At 48.4% G+C, this 18,996-nt stretch overlaps 1 protein-coding gene and 1 non-coding gene across 2 annotated transcripts in view; both read right to left on the bottom strand.

Moving 5' to 3' along the window:
- CSKMT (citrate synthase lysine methyltransferase) overlaps nucleotides 1–18,996 on the bottom strand; it is a 427,761-nt gene that overhangs the window by 196,403 nt on the left and 212,362 nt on the right. The gene's annotated exons all lie outside the window — the stretch shown is intronic.
- Nucleotides 350–475, bottom strand: LOC112444974 (U6atac minor spliceosomal RNA). The gene has a single exon (XR_003033377.1). It is a non-coding gene; the product is annotated as a U6atac minor spliceosomal RNA (small nuclear RNA).

Raw genomic sequence — 18,996 nt, 5'->3', positions numbered from 1 at the left:
TCTTAGCGACCCCATGGATTGCAGCCTACCAGGCTCCTCCATCCATGGGATTTTCCAGGCAAGAGTACTGGAGTGGGTTGCCATTGTCTTCTCCAAACTACTAGAAAATTTAATTTTACATAATTTATAAAGTCTCCACATCACTATCCTAAACTTCATTTAATTTTCACTTAAGTTTCTGTTTTAAATTTATTTTTACTTGATTGATCAATACTTTACAGTATTGGTTTGATTTCTGTCATACATCAACATGAATTAACCATAGGTGTACATATATCCCCTCCCTCTTGGATCTCCCTCCTACCTCTCACCCATCCCCACCCCTCTAGGTTATTACAGAGCCCCACTTTGAAAAAAGTGGTTAGCTGCCACGAAGTTGGTGGCCATGCCTTAACCGTATGCGTGTGGTCAGGCCGGAGAGCCTCTTCGATCCTTGTCAAGGGGAGTGCTAACCTTCTCTCATTTCATACAACACTCCTGCATGGAAATTGAACTGTCTTAGTACATGCTGATTTGGGAATAGTCCTTGTTTTTCTCCATGCCTTTTTACCTTCGTACAAGCTGTGCTTCTTGCCTGGAACACACATCTGCCTTGTCTTCTCCAAACCCTATCTGTATTTCAGAATTCGATCAAATGTTCATTCATTCATTCATTAAGTGCCGAGCATCTGCTGTGTTCCAGGCACTGTGCTAGGAGTTGGGAGTTGGCAGAGACATGGAGCAGCCCTGCCAGGAGCCCCTTCAAGATGAACTTGCCGCCGAGCTGCGAGGAGTGAGGTCAGGAGCAGCCAGTGGCCAGTCCCTGGGGGTCTATCCAGCCCCTGGGGGTCTGCCCCAGCTGCAGGGAGCTGCTGAGCCCAAGGTCACACCCTCCCTGGGGTGCAAACAAGGAGGGCACGTCGGTGCCACGTTGGACAGCTCCTGCAGGTAGTCCTTACTCCGGACCACCCGCCTGGCTGGCCCAGCCTTTGCCAGGCCCGCACGGCCTGCAGGCCAGCTTCCCCTGCGGCCCAGCCCAGCTTCCGCTTGCTTCCCTTCACAGTTATTGGTCCCTAGTAATAATCTCGTACCCCAAACTCCACCTCAGCATCTGCCGTCAGGACAGTATTAACCCACGGCAGGGAAGCAAGCATAAACTGAGCGGGCCCAGGTCATCGGGGGCCAACGTGGAGCTTCACTCTGGTGGGAGGACAGACAACAAGCAGATGGTGAAGCAAATGAGACACTCACGATGTGCTAAGCACTGGGGAGAATGAAGTGGACACCATGGTGGAAAAGGAGAGGGAGACTGCTTTGTAGGGGGATGGGGTGGTCTTCTTTGAGCAGGTGAGACCTGCAGGGGGAGAGCGTCTGGGCAGCGTCTGAGACATCTTTAAATGTTCTTAAATGACTGGTATTAAATACCTTCACAGTGATGAGCCTCTATCACCAGTGTCCACCACCACACCTCCTTTTATCTTGTGAAGCTGAAACTCTATATCTGCTAAACGACAACTGCCCACCCCACCTCTCCCAGCCCCTGGCGACTACTGTTCTACTATCTGTCTCTATGATTTCGACAAGCCTGAGTACCTCATAAAAGTGGAATCATGCAATATTTGTCTTTTTGTGACTGGCTTATTTCACACAGGAGAACATCCTCAAGGGTCATCCATTGTGGCTTATTGCAGGTTTTTATTTCCTCTTGGAGGGGAATATGATTCCATTTTATGTCTGGATCACATTTTGCTTATCTGTTCATCCATCAATGGACTCTTGGGTTGTGCCCTCATTTTAATTATCCCAGTGCTGCCATGAACATGGATGTACAATCTGGAAGGTGTTCATAGGGAGTAGCAGGGTTTGATTTCCCTTTTCTTTTTTAAAAAAATTTTATTTATTTATTTGGTTGAGCCAGGCCTTTGTTGCAGCATTCAGGATCTTCAGTTGCAGCCTGTGAACTCTTAGTTGCAGGAGGGAGAAGGGATCTAGTTCCCTAACCAGGGATCAAACTCAGGTCCCCTGTATTGAGAGTGCAGACTCTTAGCCACTGGATCACCAGGGAAGTCCCTGATTTCCTTTCTGAAGAGATGTCGCTGACTACTGCCCTGAGAGGGAGGGATGGGGTGATGGAGCAGCTCAGCGAAAGGGATGGTGGGTTTGGACCAGCTGATGGCAGTGGGGTGAGGATGTGAGAGACACAGAGACAGGCTTGATGCTGGATAGATTAAGATGGGTGGGAGAGGGATGCATCTGGGTGAGCCTGACTGGTTTCTGGCTAGGGCACCGAGTACCCAGGGGCTATTTCCTGATCTAGAGGAGACTTGGGAGGAATAGGATACGGGAGGGAATCAGTGGGAAGCCTTCTCGAACCTTCGGTGCCTGTCAGCAGTCACTCTTGCTCTCAGCCTCTACAGCCCTCTGTTTTGTGCCCGCTGCCCAGGGCTTTAACTTTGTGGTTCTTTACTTGTTCTAACCTTGTACAGAATGTTTGCTAAACAAGAATCCGTGTGGCATGAATTGATGAATGAGTCCTTGTCAGTTTGTGAGAGGTAGAGGCTCAGAGGTGCCTTAATACTGTTACAAGCATAGGTTCTGAAGTAGCCACCATGGGGACTCATGGAGTAAATTACTGTATAGTTGAAAGATCAGGAGAGAAAGCTTTTCTGAACTGATCATGAAATGATCTCTGAGGCAGGCTACAAAGGGGAAAAACAAACAGGCAAACAAAAACCAAAAACAAGGCAGAACAGAGTAAAAAACAGAAAATAACAGCAAAACAATTCACATAGATCACTGCTTGTATACGCAGAGGACGTCTGTGCACGTGGGTGGTGCTGGCTGTTTCCACAAAGTGGATGAGGGAACCCAGAGAATGAGACTTCATTTATAAGCACTTTGGTGCCCTTTGAATCTGGAATTACATAAAGATATTATGAATACAAAACAATTTTTGAAAAAGGGAAGACTAGGTCTGACACTTGCTACCACGTGGATGAACCTTGAGGATGTGACGCCAAGTGAAATAAGTCAATTACAGAAAGATACATACTATGTGAGCCACTTACACAAGGTATGGAGAATAGTCAGATACACAGAGACAGAAAGAAGAATGCTGGGTGCCAGGGGCTCAGGGGCGGGGGACCGAGAGCTAATTTTGTCTGATGGGGACAGAGTCTCAGTTTGGGGTGATGAACTGGAGGTGGATGGGGTAATGAATACACAGCAATGTGTGTCTAATTCTACTGAACTCTATGCTTACAAATGGTTAAGATAACAAAGTTCATGTTATATGTGTTTTGCCACAATTAAAAATAATTTAAAAGGGAGAGAACAGGATCCAGAATGAGCCTGTCTGAGTTGACTCCCAGACACATGGCTTACCAACTTTATTATCTTGGGCAACGTATCTCACTCCTCTCTGCCTCCATTTCCTTGTCTGTAGGATGAACTTTCCTTGGTAGTTCAGATGGTAAAGAATCTGCCTGTAATGCAGGAGACCCTGGTTTGATTCCTGGGTGGGAAAATCTGCTGGAGAAGGGCACGGCAACCCACTCCAATATTCTTGCTAGGAGAATCCCATGGACAGAGAAGCCTGGTGGGCTATAGTCCCTGGGGTCTCAAAAGAGTCAGACACGACTGAAGCAACTGAGCACGCACGCGAGATACACATTAAGGGCTGCCTAGCAGGGAGAAAGGAGAAGGCAATGGCACCCCACTCCAGTACTCTTGCCTGGAAAATCCCATGGATGGAGGAGCCTGGTAGGCTGTAGTCCATGAGGTCGCTAAGAGTCGGACACGACTGAGCGACTTCACTTTCACTTTTCACTTTCAGGCATTGGAGAAGGAAATGGCAACTCACTCCAGTGTTCTTGCCTGGAGAATCCCAGGGATGGGGGAGCCTGGTGGGCTGCCATCTATGGGGTCGCACAGAGTCAGACACGACTGAAGCAACTTAGCAGCAGCATGGAGAAAATGCTCTGTGAATATTGGCAAGTATTATACTGGCCTGTCTCCATGTTGAAGGCACAAGAAGAAGTCCATTAGTTTGAGTTTCCTTGTTCAACTCTACACACATGACTCTGGGGGACGCAGAAGACCTTGGGTAAAGCATGCTGCCCACCTTCCTGACCTGGCCCCAAGGCAAGGGTTGATAGGCAAGGTTATGTGATGAATAAAGAGAAGTTCTGAGATCCCCCTATAGGTGAGCCATGTAAAGCAGCTTAGTAGCTCAGATGGTAAAGAATCTGCTTGCAGTATGGGAGATTTGGGTTCGATTCCTGAGTTGGGAAGATCCCCTGGAGAAGAGAATGGCTACCCACTCCAGTATTCTTGCCTGGAGAATTCCATGGACAGAGAAGCCTGGCAGGCTAGAGTCCTTTGGGTTGTAAAGAGTAGGACATGACTAAGCAACTAGCACTTTCACTTTGGGCTTTCCTGGTGGCTCAGACAGTAAAGAATCTGCCTGCCCATGTAGAAGACTCCGGTTTGATTCCTGAGTTGGGAAGATCCCCTGGAGAACCGTAACCCTAACCCTAATCCACTCCAGTATTCTTGCCTGGAAAATTCTCCAGTGGGTTGCCGTGCCCTACATTCCTTGGTAGTTCAGGTTGGTGAGCTCTGATCAGTGCCCCTTGGGGAGTCTGCCCAGGTGCCCACTTAGAGGTCTGATGGGGGTGGGAGGGCCCAGCCAAGCAGCAGCCCAGCGAAGGCATTGACTGAGACCAACTGTTCCTTCCTGGGCTTGATGCTTGCTGTATCCTCTGAACTGGAAGCTGGGGTGCAGCCTGGGCTGGCATCTGGCCTATGGCAAGTCCCAGCCTGGCCCAGAAAATAGGTTGAAGGCTGTGGGAGGGCCAGTCTGATCCTACCCATCCGGCCTGGCTGCTAGAACAGGGCTGGTCAGGCTACAGGCTTGTGGGGTCAGCTCATGGGGCAAGCTGTAGACTTCAGCCTCCTCCCTCCACTCCAGGTTTCCAACTCTGGGTTCGTTCAGGAAATAGTCCCTGAGAGAGCAGAATTTTGCTTGTGGTTCGGGTCCATTCTAGTCTGTCTCAATGGCTCCTGAGAATGACTCCAACACTGACCCAGCTCTCGCAGGAGGGGTCTGGACATTCCAGCCAGAATAGATAAAACTGTCCACTAGCTGTAAGGCCTATGGCCTGTGAGCTTTCAGAGGGCCTAAAAAATTGTCTTGTTGTATGTCTTGGCTTCCCAGTATAAAAAGAAAATTTTAAAATTGTAATCAATGAATATTTATCTAGGTAACAATATTTCCACTAGCTTGATGGGACTCAGTTCAACCATGATATAGTTATATGTAGGGCTTCCCTGGTGTCTCAGTCAGTAAAGAATCCGCCTGCAATGCAGAAGACCCAAGTTCGAACCCTGGATCAGGAAGATCCTCTGGAAAGGAAAATAGCTACCCACTCCAGTATTCTTGCCTGGGAAACCCCATGGACAGAAGAGTCTGGTGGGCTACAGTACATGGGGTCTCAAGAGTCAGACACGACTTAGTGACTAAACCACCAACCACCAGGTGCAATTAACTTTAAGTTGTATGAACCAAATGCATAATCTAGTCTTAGGAGCAGAAGTATTAAATTTATGCAAGCTCCTTTTGAAACTTGATAGGCAAAATTATACTTATTGTGAGAAGACTATATATTGTAATGTGTCTGATATGATATGGGGTAGAAACATCAAAACCAGTAGGATTTCACAATATCTGTAGGAGTGGCCGTAGCAGAACACAGCCATCATCAGAGCAGGCAAGGAGGGACCAGAGGGAATACCTCAGCTTCTGTCTCTTCCCATCCTCTGATTTATAGCCAGAGACTTCCCTTGGCCTACCCAACTGGTATTCAGAAGCAAGGAAGCATGGGTTTTGTGGTCCTTAGAGGTCAGCCTCCAGGGACACAGAGCAGACCATAGAAAGATCAGAGAATGAATGGGAGGGGAAAGTGAAAAGTGTTAGTCATTCAGTTGTGTCCGACTCTTCAAGACCCCATGGACTGATGCCCGGCCAGGCTCCTCTGTCCATGGGATTCTCCAGGCAAGAATACTGGAGTGGGTTGCCATTCCCTTCTCCAGGGGATCTCCCTGACCCTGGGATTGAACCCATGTCTCCTACACTGCAGGCAGATTCTTTACTGCCTGAGCCACCGGGAAGGGAGTGAGTGTCAGATATAGAAAAACCAGCCCATGAGAGTATCATTCTACTTACACAGCTCTGGAGCTTGCTTTTCCCACTTACTATTACATCTGGGATATCTTTCCAAACCTTGGCACTTACAGATTTTGACTTTTCTCATGCTGTAGACTATGTGTTTGCAGGATGTAATATAATTTCCTTTACCAGTACCTTTTTGATGGACCTTAACGTTGTTTCCAGCTTTTCTGCCATTACCAGCCACATGGTAACGACACACCTGCCCAGACGCCTGGGTTTGGATGCGCTGTCCTCCTCACTGGTGTTAACATTCTCTGTGGAGGGGTTGATGGTGGGGAATGAGAGGGCTGGGGAGGCGGGAGCAGGGTGTTGGGGTGGGTGTCCGCGGTTCTGATTTCAACGGGGATCTCACCTTCCCAGGGCAAGACATCCCTTAGCTCTCAGAGTAAGGGGAGTGGCCAGCCAAGACGCTCACATGGGCCCCCTAGTGGCATCCTGTGGACACGCTTCACCCACTCCCTGCTGTGGGTTGGACCCAAGTACAAAGTGACTCGGCTTTTGCTCTTTCTGGAGTTTCGGGGAGGGATGGGGGTGAGGCAGGCTTCAACCCGCTGAGGATCTGAGCCCTCTCTGCTGCTGGAGCTGAAACTTGGGGGCGAGGTGGGAGGGTGGGGACCGGCTGGGAGCCGGGGTTGGGCTTTCCCTGAGACCTGGACGCCTGGCAGAACCAGCAGGTTCTTGGCTCTGGGGGAAGCTTCCTCTGAGGGTGGGGACTGTGAGGGTGAGGGAAGGCCCTGTCCTGCAGGGTGGAAACTGGTTCCCTCCGTCTTACTGGCGGTTCTGGGGATTTGGGCAGCAGATATGGGTTGACAGCGCGTGACAATTCACTTCCTGACCTTTCCCAGGGAGCTTTCACTTGCCCGCTGAATCCTGCAGCCTTTTTGTTCTGCCGTGAGTCACCAGGTTCTGCCCTCCTCGTTGGTCCTCTCCCGTCTCCCCTGCCCTGAGCTTCCTCCCGCTGTGGACTTGGCAGGTCACCGCCGAGGCCCCTCTGCCTGGTGCCTCGGGTGGGTGGTACGGCTCTGCCTGTGGCCATCACAGGGGACGTGAGCCCTTGGGATCAGCATACGTGGGTCAGGGCTCAGGTCTGTTGCTGGCCGGCCGAGGGGCTCTGTGGAACTGCGGTGGTCCCACATGAACAGGGAGCGGGAGGGAAGACCACCACGGGCTTTCAGGCTGTTAGTCTGAGACCCACCGATGTCTCACGCAGAGGAGCTGGGTGAGCCCCTGGCCCTGCATGCCCCTCCCATGGCTTGCATCATCTCTTCTGGGTACCACATCACTCTGTCTATCAGGGTGATGCAGTATCCTCAAACATGAATGAGAACTTTATCATCTATCTCTATTTTTATAACTAAAATAGTTATAGTTTATTTATATATTTTATATGTAATATACTATGTAATGTATTTTGTCTCATATACATATATAAACATACATAACACATATAATGGGCTTCCCCGTGGCTCAGTGGTAAAGAATCCACCTGTAACGCAGGAGACGCAGGAGATATGGATTTGATCCCTGAGCTGGGAAGATTCCCTGGAAGAGGAAATGGCAACCCACTCCAGTATTCTTGCCTGAAAAACCCCATGGACAGAGGAGCTTGATGGCCACAGTCCATGGGGTCACAGACAGTTGGACATGACTGAGCAATACATTTAATAATAGTATATAACATTTCTATGATAACTAAAATAAAATGCAATTTCAGTCTCAAGCCTTCACTCTGCTAAGGGGATGGGAATTTAGCCTCAGTCCTCCTGGGCCCCTCCCTGTCCAGAGTTGTACTAACTTCCAGGGGCCTTGCTCAGAACCAAGACGTCGGTGGACTTTGTGCAGTGGGGGCATCGGTGCTGGTTGGTGCCACCTGTCACCAGCTCAGCTCTTGCTGTTGGTCATCAGCCTGTGCAGGCCTCAGGCTCACTGGCTTTCTCTGCCACCTTGGAGCCACTTCTGGGTGCCCAGGAATCCTGCTGCTGCTCCCAAGTGGTGCTGAGGCTGGGAGATTCTGCTGTGATCCCACCTAAGATGCTATCATTCACCCATTTCTGCTGTGGGGGGCTTCTGCTGTCTGCTCTCAGATTCTTCAGACCCATCTGGAAGTTCTGCCACCTCACTAAGGCTTGATCTCTCCATGGCTTCCCTGGTGGATTTGATACCCAGAGAGGATCCCGTTTTAATGCCTCCCTACTCTAGACAACAAAACTTATTCTCAGTACAACTGTGAAATGAAATGAAGAATAAAGATCAGAAAAAAAGGCAGATAGTGACCACTGATTTAATTATCCATCAAGATCATTTTATTTTATTGAAACACACACACCCTGCTGGCAAAAATAAATATCAGAGCACACCATTTTCACACAGCTATTTAGTACTATTTACAGTAGCCAAGACATGGAAGCAACCTAAATGTCCATGACAGATGACTGGGTAAAGAAGATGTGTACATATCTACAATGAAATACTACTCAATCATGAAAAGAATGAAATAATGCCACTTGCAGCGACAAGAATGGACCTAGAGATTATCATACTAGTCGGACACGACTGAGCGACAGAAATGAACTGAACTGAACTGAAATAATCTAGTGAAGTAAGTAAATTGGGCAAATGTCATGTGGTATTACTAAGATGTGAAATCTAAAAAGAAAATGATACAAACGGACTTATATACAAAACAGAAATAGATCCACAAACATAGAAAACAAACTTATGGTTACCAAAGGGAAAGAGGGTGTGGGGAAATGTTAGGAGTTTGGGTCAATGGGGATATACTAGGAGTTTGCGGTCAATACATACATACTACTATAGATGTGAAGTAGATAACCAACAAGGGCTTACAATATAGCACGGGGACTATCCTTGTGGCTCAGCTGGTAAAGTCCACCTGCGATGCGGGAGACCTGGGTTTCATCCCTGGGTTGGGAAGATGCCCTGGAGAGGGGAAAGGCTACCCACTCCAGTATCCTGGCCTGGAGAATTCCATGAACTGTATAGTCCATAGGATCGCAAAGAGTCGGACACAACTGAGCAGCTTTCACTTTCACAAGGGAAAGAGTCTGAAAATATACACGTATGTATAACTGAATCACTTTGCTATGCACCTGAAACTAACAGCATTGTAAATCAGTTGCACTTCAATAAAACATACACAAACACAGCACACAGCTATTTATTCAAGAACTTGTATATTTACCTAATGAACTCTGATTCTTTGGTTACAGTCTGCTATATTAACATCTTACGTAAATAATTATTCAATTAAAATTTACCCAGAAGTGAATTTGTATAAAACTGAATTACATACCTGCAAAAGGTAAATGTAAGCGACTGCTAAATTGTACCCCTGATGCACTATTTTATTTATTTGATTTGTTCTTTAGTTTTCAAACAACCAGCAATTGAAAAAGAATACATTTCAACTTTAAAGATAGTAAAATTCAGTCCAATGTTTCATGTATGAACTAAAATGTTCATCTGAAACAAAAATATTATGCCTTACATTCTTTTACTGTTTAAAAATTTAAGCCCAAAGAGAAGCTCCAAGTGGTCTGAGATGACAGAAATGAAGCAACTCAAGTTCTCTTCCTTGCTCTTTACGAGCCCAGCATGTCGGTGGATCACTTTGGACTTGCCGTTTGAGCACAGGACTGTGTAGCAAACAGGAGCTGGAGGCTAGAGCTGAATCTGAAGTCAGCTCCAAGCATTCTGCACCTTCGAAAAAACTTACTCTTTTTTGTAAGCCACTGATAAAATAACGTTCTTCATTACAACAAAATATAGTATACAGGATTATAACAGAACAATATTTCAAAAACCACAGATAAAATGGAAGAAAACAAACTGTAAAACTGGGCCCAAGTAAACTTAACAATCTGACTGCTGCTGCTGCTGCTAAGTCACTTCAGTCGTGTCCGACTCTGTGTGACCCCATAGACGGCAGCCCACCAGGCTCCCCCGTCCCTGGGATTCTCCAGGCAAGAACACTGGAGTGGGTTGCCAGTTCCTTCTCCAATGCAGGAAAGTGAAAAGTAAAAGTGAAGTCACTTAGTCATGCCCGACTCTTAGCGACCCCATGGACTGCAGCCCACCAGGCTCCTCTGTCCATGGGATTTTCCAGGCAAGAGTACTGCAGTGGGGTGCCATTGCCTTCTCCCAACAACCTGACTAGCACAGTAATTAAGAATCAGAAGGTCTAGATGGTTTTACAGAGAAGTTTTACTAAACTTTCAGGTAATAATAATAGTTATAATAGGTAACATGTAGTGAGCTATTTCTGTGTTCCAGACAGTACGAAGTGCTTTCTATAGTGAACAAATTTAATTTTCACAGCAATCTAAGTGGATTAGTCAGTGGCTTCTATATGAAACCTTTCAAGATGGCAAGCTTTCTACTTTGTACTTAGCTTATTGTTTTTATCTATTTATTAAAATTTTTTGTTTATATTTCTTTATTTCCTTTATTGGGATATAGCTACGTTACAATGTGGTGGTAGTTTCTGCTGTACAACGAACTGAATCAGCTATATGCATACATATACCCTCTCCCTCTTGCAACTCTCCTATCTCAGCATCCCACTCCTCTAGATCATCATTCTACTCAGTTTGTTCTTTCGTTAAATAGCTTTAGCCATCAATTTTCTATTTACCTATGTGCAAATATACACCTGTTAGTGCTAGTTCTGCCTTTTCGAGCAATATGACATACATGAAACTCTTCTTTCTTGTGGCCATCCTTTATATGCTGGAAAGCCATTATCATATCTGCTTTCTCTACCTTAGGAGACTTCATTTAAGTCTGTCCAGGGACTGCCCTGGTGGTGCAGTGGTTAGGACTCTGTGGCTCCACTGCAGGGGGTACAGTTTGGGTCCCCGGTTGGGGAACTAAGATCCTGCATGCCACGCGGTGTGACTGGAAAACAAAAGAAAGGTTTTGTAAAAACTTAAAAAAAAAAAAAAAAACTTAAAAAAAATAATTATTAATTTTTGGCTGCTCTGGGTCTTCGATGAGGTGAGAGGGCTTTCTCTGGTTGCAGCGAGTGGGGCTACTCTCCAGCCGTGTTGCTCGGGCTTTTCACGGCGGTGGCTCCCCTGTTGTGCAGCGCAAGTCCCAGAGCACAGGCTCAGGGGCCGTGGCGCATGGGCTTAGTTGCTCTGCAGTGTGTGGGATCTTCCCCGATCAGGGATTGAACCTGTGTCCCCTGCACTGGCAGGTGGATTCTTAACCACCGAACCGCCAGGGAAGTCCTTGTATAAACTTTTTAATATCCATTTTTTCCCACCTTCCAGTCCTGTAGCCCTCCTAATTTCCTGCATGGGTTTACAAAGGTTGTTATTAGTAGCTTTGTGTTCTTGTCTTCATGACAAACTTATTCTTGACATGAACCTGCTGGAGACTGAGAGTTCTTAGAAATAATTTCCATGTAGAATATAGTGTCTGTTGAAAGATAAGCAGTAAACGTGTGCTAATTTGGAGCTTACATATATACTATGAAAACTCAACGTTACCCATATCAGATGCTTTCAACTTGGACTTAGGAGAATATTCCAGATAGGAGTATTTTATCACTGACATTGTTGAGAATTGCTGGTGCATGGTGATATTAAAAAGCATATAGGCATCTAGTGAGTCTTACTGGTTTTAAACCCTCTTACTGCCTGGACTTATTTCAGCAGAGACCACCGATCTGTGGTAGTCCAGACGTGCTTCACGATATGGTGTTTTCTGGAAATTGACATTTGTGGCAGCCCTGTGTTGAGCAAATGTCTTGGTACCAATTTTTCCAACCGCATTTGCTCACTTCATGTTTCTGTGTCACATGTTGGCAATTCTTGCAGTATTTCAAACTTTTTCATTATTATTTGTTATGGTGATCTCTGATCAGTGATCTTTGGTGTCGCTTTTTCAAAAAGTTTATGACTCGCTGAAGGCTCTCTGGTGGTTAGCATTTTTAACCAATAAAGTATTTCTTGATTAAGGTGTGTAGATTTTTTGCTTGTTTATTTTCTTTAAACTGAAGTATATTTGATTTACACTGTTGCCTCACTTACAGGTGTATAGTTGTACATTTTTTTACCTTAATGCTATTGCACACTTAATAGGCTACAGTTTAAGTATACACGTAACTTTCATATGCATTGGGAAACCAAAGAATCCATGTGACTCACTTCATTGTGGTGGCCTGGAACTGAACCCACATGTATCTCCGAGGTGTGTCTATACTTACTCTGTGCCTCCCAGCTGCCCTGGGAGTCCTTTTCTAGTCTGGGGGTGTGGTGGGGGCTCAGGAAGCCTGACTCTTACACAAACAAGTGCCTGGAGGTCTTTCCATTCCTCTGAAAGGGGGGCTTTTGAACTGCAGAAGCCAAGAAAAGACTGCCCCTTTCTCCGCCTTCCTCTGTGACAGCCCTTCCCTTGGGCCACCTGGATTAGGGCAAGAGCCAAGAGAGGAAAATAAATAAGAGGAAAAATAACATAGGTTCATGTTTCAAGAACTTCCCAGCGTGAGTGAATAGCTTGGGAGCCGCGGGCACAGGGCTGCTGCTCACCCCATCCCTCAAGGTGGTGAGACCCCAGTGACATCCTTGCGGTCTCTCTAGCCAAGACAGCATGGAAGAGGTCAGACTGTCCAGGTCTCGGCCTCCAGATGACTGCATGGCTCTCTGCAGATGGCTTGCCTCCGGCTCGAACTCTGGGAGGTTCTGCCTCTGGAGTCTGGAAGGGCTGAAGCGAACATCAGCTCCACCCTTTGTTCTGGAGAAGGGGTCTCAGGCCCAGCGAGATGCCATAAGTCATGAGAGGTTGCACAGAGAGTTGGGGCAGAAACAGTACTTGAACTGAGTGTCTTTCTGCAGGTCTGATCTGCAGAGCACAGCTCAGCTGGCTGCTTATTGCTCAGCTCGAGCTGCAACTGAGGCAGGAGATAGATGGGCTCCAGCCTAGGCATTTACAACCGGCCTTCTGTTTACACTTCTTGGGGTGAGAAAAAGATGGACTTCAGGTCAGACACTTACACTAGCCTCCTGTTTGCATTTCCTGAGACAGGAGATAGGTGGGCATGTTAAATCACTTTAGTCTCGTCCGAGTCCTTGTGCCCCTCTGGACTATATCCTGCCAGGCTCCTCTGTCCCTGGGATTCTCCAGGCTAGAATACTAGAGTGGGATGTCATGTTCTCCTCCAGGGGATCTTCCTGACTCAGGGATTGAACCCAAGTCTCTTGCATTGCAGGGGTATTCTTTACTGCTGAGCCACCAAGGAAGCCCAGGCTCCAGGTTAAGCACTTACAAATCAACCTCCTGTTTGCTGTCATCAATGGAAGTAACAATTGAAACAGGGCACTAGCCAGGCTTTGTCTCTTGTGGACGCCTTAAGTCATGTCAGGAACAAAGAGGGGCTGAACCTTGTTTGAGTAAAGGATTAAGAGGTCACATATTTCCCCTCCTTGGTGCAAGGGAGACACTACCCACATGCAGAAAGCCTCCTTGGGGGTCAAAAGTCAGGGATGCCAGGCCATATTGAGTCTTGCTTCTTCCAGACACCTTTGCATTGAAATCCATCTTTGCAAAAAGTAGCACCTGAATGTTGAGGGGAGTTTTAGGGCAGGTCAGATGTGGAGAAAGAAACCAGAAAATTGGCTAAAGGTAAACAAAGATGGGGGAAGAACGGTTCTATATAAATGACTTCAGTGGCTCTTTTCTGAGCTCCTTTTTACTAATGAGGACACCCACACTCTTTCTGATTATGCATCTCTGCCTTGCTTCCACCTTAACTAAACAAATTGACAAATTGTTTCTCTGTGTGCCCCCCCCCCACTTGTTGTTATGCTGTGCCTCTAATAATAAACTTTGTACCTGCATTTACAGTTTTGGCTTTCATGATTAATGTATTTTTTCACTGGTGGCAAAGATCCAGGGAAAAATAGTTTCTAGCCTCTAGCCCTTGCTGGTCTGATGGCTGGGACTCCTGGTTCTCATCCAGGCCACCCAGGTTCAATTCCTGGGCAGGGAACTAAAATCTCGCTTCACACCACTGCTCACCGCTGCCTCGCCGAGACCACAGCCAGCGTCTCAGGGACAAACAGTTCAATGATGCTCTGAACCTCATGGGCCCTTGGGGCCTGGAAAAATGCTGAAAAACAACCTCTGTTGCTGTCATTTACTTTCCTCTAAACTCACTGGTGGTCTTTCCCCAGTGGATTCAGAACGCCACAAGATGTGATAACTAGAGAGCAGGCGTTCCTGCGTTGCAGAGGCTGGAGACAGACCCACTGGTCAGGCGGGGGCCAGCTGGGAGCAGCCTGTTCCACGGTGGCCCTGGAGACGCCTGGCCTGGGAGGACAGTGTGGGGGCTCCTGCTTGAGGCTCTGGTGGAGCATGGATCCCATGTCATGTCCCCACAGTGCCCCTTGAGGTCCGTTCGCCCCAGAGCAGCTGTTGAGATCTTTGAAAAATAAATCTGGTCTTGTCACTTCTCTGTATAAGCCATTCCCACAACACTCAGAATAAAATCCCAAGTCTCACCTGGTCCACACTTGGTGTGACCTATCCTCAGCTGTCTCTCCAGTCCCACGTTGGGTCATCCCACCCTCCCCCTGACTCAGTACCCTGTGGCCATGGTGGGCATACGGAGGGCCGGCTCACCTCCCTCTGCCTGGATGCTCGTCCCAAATTATTTTCTGATTACAACTCTAACAGCCCCTCTGTGGATAAGCCTTCCTTGATCACCGCGTCCCCTTTCCCCAGTCACTCTGGATTTCAGAATTCAGCTTTCTTTCCTTTAGAGCCTTTATCACCGCCTGAAACGATCTCCTTTACATGTTTGTCTATTATCTATCTCCCCGCTAGAACTAAGCTCCGTGCTCACCTATAATTCTCCAGGGCCCTGCACATGGGCGTGTGCATGCTAAGTCTCTTCAGTCATGTCCGACTCTTTGTGACTCCATGGACTGTAGCTGGACAGGCTCCTCTATCCACGAGATTCACCAGCCAAGAATAGTGGAGTGGGTTGTCGTACCCTCCTCCAGGGGATCTTCTCGACCCAGGGATTGAACCCGAATCTCTTGCCTCCTGCATTGGCAGGTGGGTTCCTTACACTAGCACCGCCTGAGAAGCCCGGGCCCTGCACATAGTAGATGCTTATTAAATATTTGCTGAATGAACGGATGGAGCTCGGAGCATGTTATCCCCCACCCTCACTGCCAGGTGTTCTGTGATCTTGGGTAGGGAGGGAGGGGAACATGGATGGCACGTAGAGCATGCCACGTGCCTGTGTTCAGTCGCTCAGTCACGTCTGACTCTTTTGTGACCCCATGGACTGTAGCCCGCCAGGCTGCTCTGTCCATGGGATTTCCAAGGCAAGAATACGGGAGTAGGTTGCCACTTCTTTCTCCAGGGGATCTTCCTGACTCAGGGATAGAATCCATTTGCAGGTGGATTCTTTACCATTGAGCCACCAGGGAGGCCCCTGGCAGATACTAAATGCTAAAATACTCAGTGTTGGGACTTCCTTGGTGGTCCAGTGGCTAAGACTCCACACTCCCAATTCAAAGGGCCCGGGTTTGATCCCTGGTCAGGAAATTAGACCCCACATGCTGCAACAAAGACCCAGAGCAGCCCAAACAAATAGAAACCCCAAACTCAGTGTTTTCTGTGACAATTATTGCCCCCAGGCTCTGGAGCTTATCCTCAGTAATTCTTCCGTTTCCTGAGATGCACTCACCTGTCTGTCCTCATCATCAGTTTAAATCTCCCTGAGTGCACCAACCTTCTACTCCCATCTACACTTGTTGAAACCCTTCTCACCTTCAAGACTCGGATCAGAGCCAACTTTCCATTAGAACTCCGTCACCTCTTCAGGGAGAGTATGGCCTCAGCCGTGGCCACCCACCCTCTGCCCGGCACTGCACGCCACCGGATCTCTCATTCAGGCCTTTCAACAGTCCTGTGAGGAAGGTTCTGCTCCTGACCCCATTTCACAGGTGGGGACACTGAGGCTCAGGAAGTTGCCCAGGGTCTCACAGTCACAAGTAGAGGAGGGAGTAGGTCAGACAGAGAAAGACAAATATCGTTTGGTATCGCTATATGGAATCTAAAAAACAGGGTGCAACTGAACTACAAGGCAGAAATAGAGTTACAGAGGTAGAAAATAAACTTACAGTTACCAGAGGGTGGGGGAGGGGATAAACTGGAAAATTGGGATTGACATATGCACACAACTATATATGAAAAATAGATGACTAATAAGGAACTGCTGTATACTACAGGGAACTCTGCTCGATACTTTGTGATGCCCTCTACGGAATATAATCTAAAAAAGCGTGGATATATGTGTAACTGACTTAGTTTGCTGTACATCTGAAAGTTAACACAATATGGCAAATCAACTATGCTCCAATAGAATTAAAGGAAAAAAATCAAAATAAACAAACAAACCAAAAAAACCCCAAATAAGTAGAAGAAGGAGCATCTAAACCCTGGGAGGCTGACCCAGCTGCGACTGATCTGCAATCCATCCGCAGGGTCTATAGTTACAGGCCCTACGCTGAGCCCGCCTGGCCCCCTAACCGCCCCCCACCCCTTGCACCTCTGGTCCTTGTGGTCTCTGCTGCCCAGGGAGCTCAGAGCCCTTTGACCATCCTGTCTCCAGCCCTGTGTCCTCCTCACTGCTCTTGGAAGCTGGGCCATCGCTGAGGGCAGGGATGGGCAGGGATTGGACCTAATTCTGGCCCTTCATCCCCCATCCCACGTGCGGGCTTTTTAAAAACTTACTGTTGTCGAGAAATTCCATGGAATTTTTTTTCCGTAGAAAATTTTGAAGGACAAGATGAGCATGTGTTGGGAAGGGACTGACAGAACTTGGCAAATAGAAGACAATTACTTACTGTAAATTTACTTAAATTTACTTACTCTAAATTGTGTCTTAACATTTTTGTGTAATTACATACTTCTCTGTGGTCCAAACTGCTCAAGAGTCAGTTTTAAAATACAACCCTGACCGAAGTAACTAAATTCTCTCTCTCTCCCTCCCTTTCTCTCTCTCTTTGTCTGTCTGTCTCTCCCGCTCTGGAAGGCTGGGCCTCTCTGAGAAAAGGCCCGAGACCAGAGGCTGGCCAACTTCCTAACAGGCGACACAGTACCCATCATGAGGATGTTCGCAGCAATGCAGAACTTTGAGCCTTTTTCCTCCTAGCCTCAGGGATGTCATCTGTAAACTGGGACTAGTGGAGGCTGTCCCTCTCAGAAGGGCTGTCAGAGTTCAGGGACTGATGGGAGGAAGTCCATGCTTTTCAGGGACCTCAGCTTGAGCGGGGCAAGGGGAGAGGGTGGGGAAGAGACTGTGGTTGGCCGGAGCCCGGGGCTTCGTGCTCCCTCAAGGATCTCACAAGCATATGGGGAGGCAGACGGACAAGGTGATCATGGTTTACGAGTTGTCTACTAGGAGCTACTCAGGGAAGGGAAAGACAGAAAGCCTTCCTGGAGGAGGTGTCTCTGAATTGAGGGTGGCAGGGAGGAAGCTGGAAGGAAGCGAGGTCAGAGCTAGGAGTGTCCAGCCCCTCCACTGGCTGTTCAGGACTCAGTAGTTCAGGTTCTGCCATGTGCCAGGCCTGGGGCTGGTACTGGGGACGTCATTTAGGGTGGGAGACACATGTTAATTACAATGGTGATGGTTTCCATGAAGAAGAGATTTGGGGGTGTCAGAGGGCTTACCGGGCCTGGGTGTTGGAGGAAGCGTCCCTTGGGTGGGCTCTGAGATCAGCAGGTGCTGTCCAGAGCTGGGTAGGAGAGGGGGCCTCTGGGCAGAGAGGAGTGTGTGAAGCTTGGAGCCAGAGGGAGCAGGGCCCCATGAGAAGCCGACGTGGCCGAGGCCCATGAGCTGGACGAGGCCCGTGTGCTCCGTCCACACAGAGCCTTGAGTGACAAAGGGGCGTTTGGCTTTAACTTAGGACCCCTTGAAAGGTTCTAAAGTGGGGTGGAGGGTAGGCTGGAGCAGGGGAAGTGGGGGCAAGGGGCAAGGGAGGGGGACACACATCTGGTGGATGCAGGAAAAAGGGGCTTGCTGGGGTGGGGACGGGAGGTGGGCACCCTCAATTCCCTGAGTCCTCTAGCAGCACCGCGCTGGAGGGTGGGCTGGGACTGGAGTGGAGTTTGAATTCATTGTTATTTTGACCTTGTGGTCAAGGCTGTTCTGTTTGTTAAACGAATGTGAACAATCCCCCTGGCTGGGCTCCTGAACTTGGACTCAGGCAGGGACGCCGCCCACACATGCACACCCACCAGGCCTGGGGCTGGGCCTGGCTATGTCCTTGGCCCCTCCAGCTCTCCTAGCATCCAGGTGGGGAGCTGGTGGTAGAAACGGCCCCCAGGAGCGATTCTGGCCAGTGACCTTGGGTGCCCTGGCTGTGGACTCGAGTTCTGCCTGTTCCCTGATGCACTCATGTTCTCAGGGAGCCCAGCCTCCCTTCCCCACTCAAGGCCCTGACCTGCTGGAACCTCTGCTGAGTGGGCCTTCACCTCAACTAGGAGCTGGTAGGAGCTCCCCTACCAGCGACCCAGCAGACAGTGGGGCCTGGGGCCTCCTGGTGGGCCCAGCCTCTGGGCAGGGGTTAGAGGGGGTGCTGGGCAGGGCTGGCTGTGTTGCCCCAGGTCTTGGGTGAGTTTTCCCCCGCCGAGCCCTGTTGTGAACAGGGCTGAGGCATGGGCTGTCATCCAGCTTTCCTTGCTTGCTCAGGGAGTCACATCTCCTTGGGCCTCACTTTTCCCATCTGAAAAATGGGTACAGC

The sequence above is a fragment of the Bos taurus genome, chromosome 29 (assembly GCF_002263795.3).
Source record: "Bos taurus isolate L1 Dominette 01449 registration number 42190680 breed Hereford chromosome 29, ARS-UCD2.0, whole genome shotgun sequence".
Classification (NCBI taxonomy): domain Eukaryota; kingdom Metazoa; phylum Chordata; class Mammalia; order Artiodactyla; family Bovidae; genus Bos; species Bos taurus.
The sequence above is the reverse complement of the archived record's forward strand: the minus strand, read 5'-3'. Positions and strand labels throughout refer to the sequence as shown.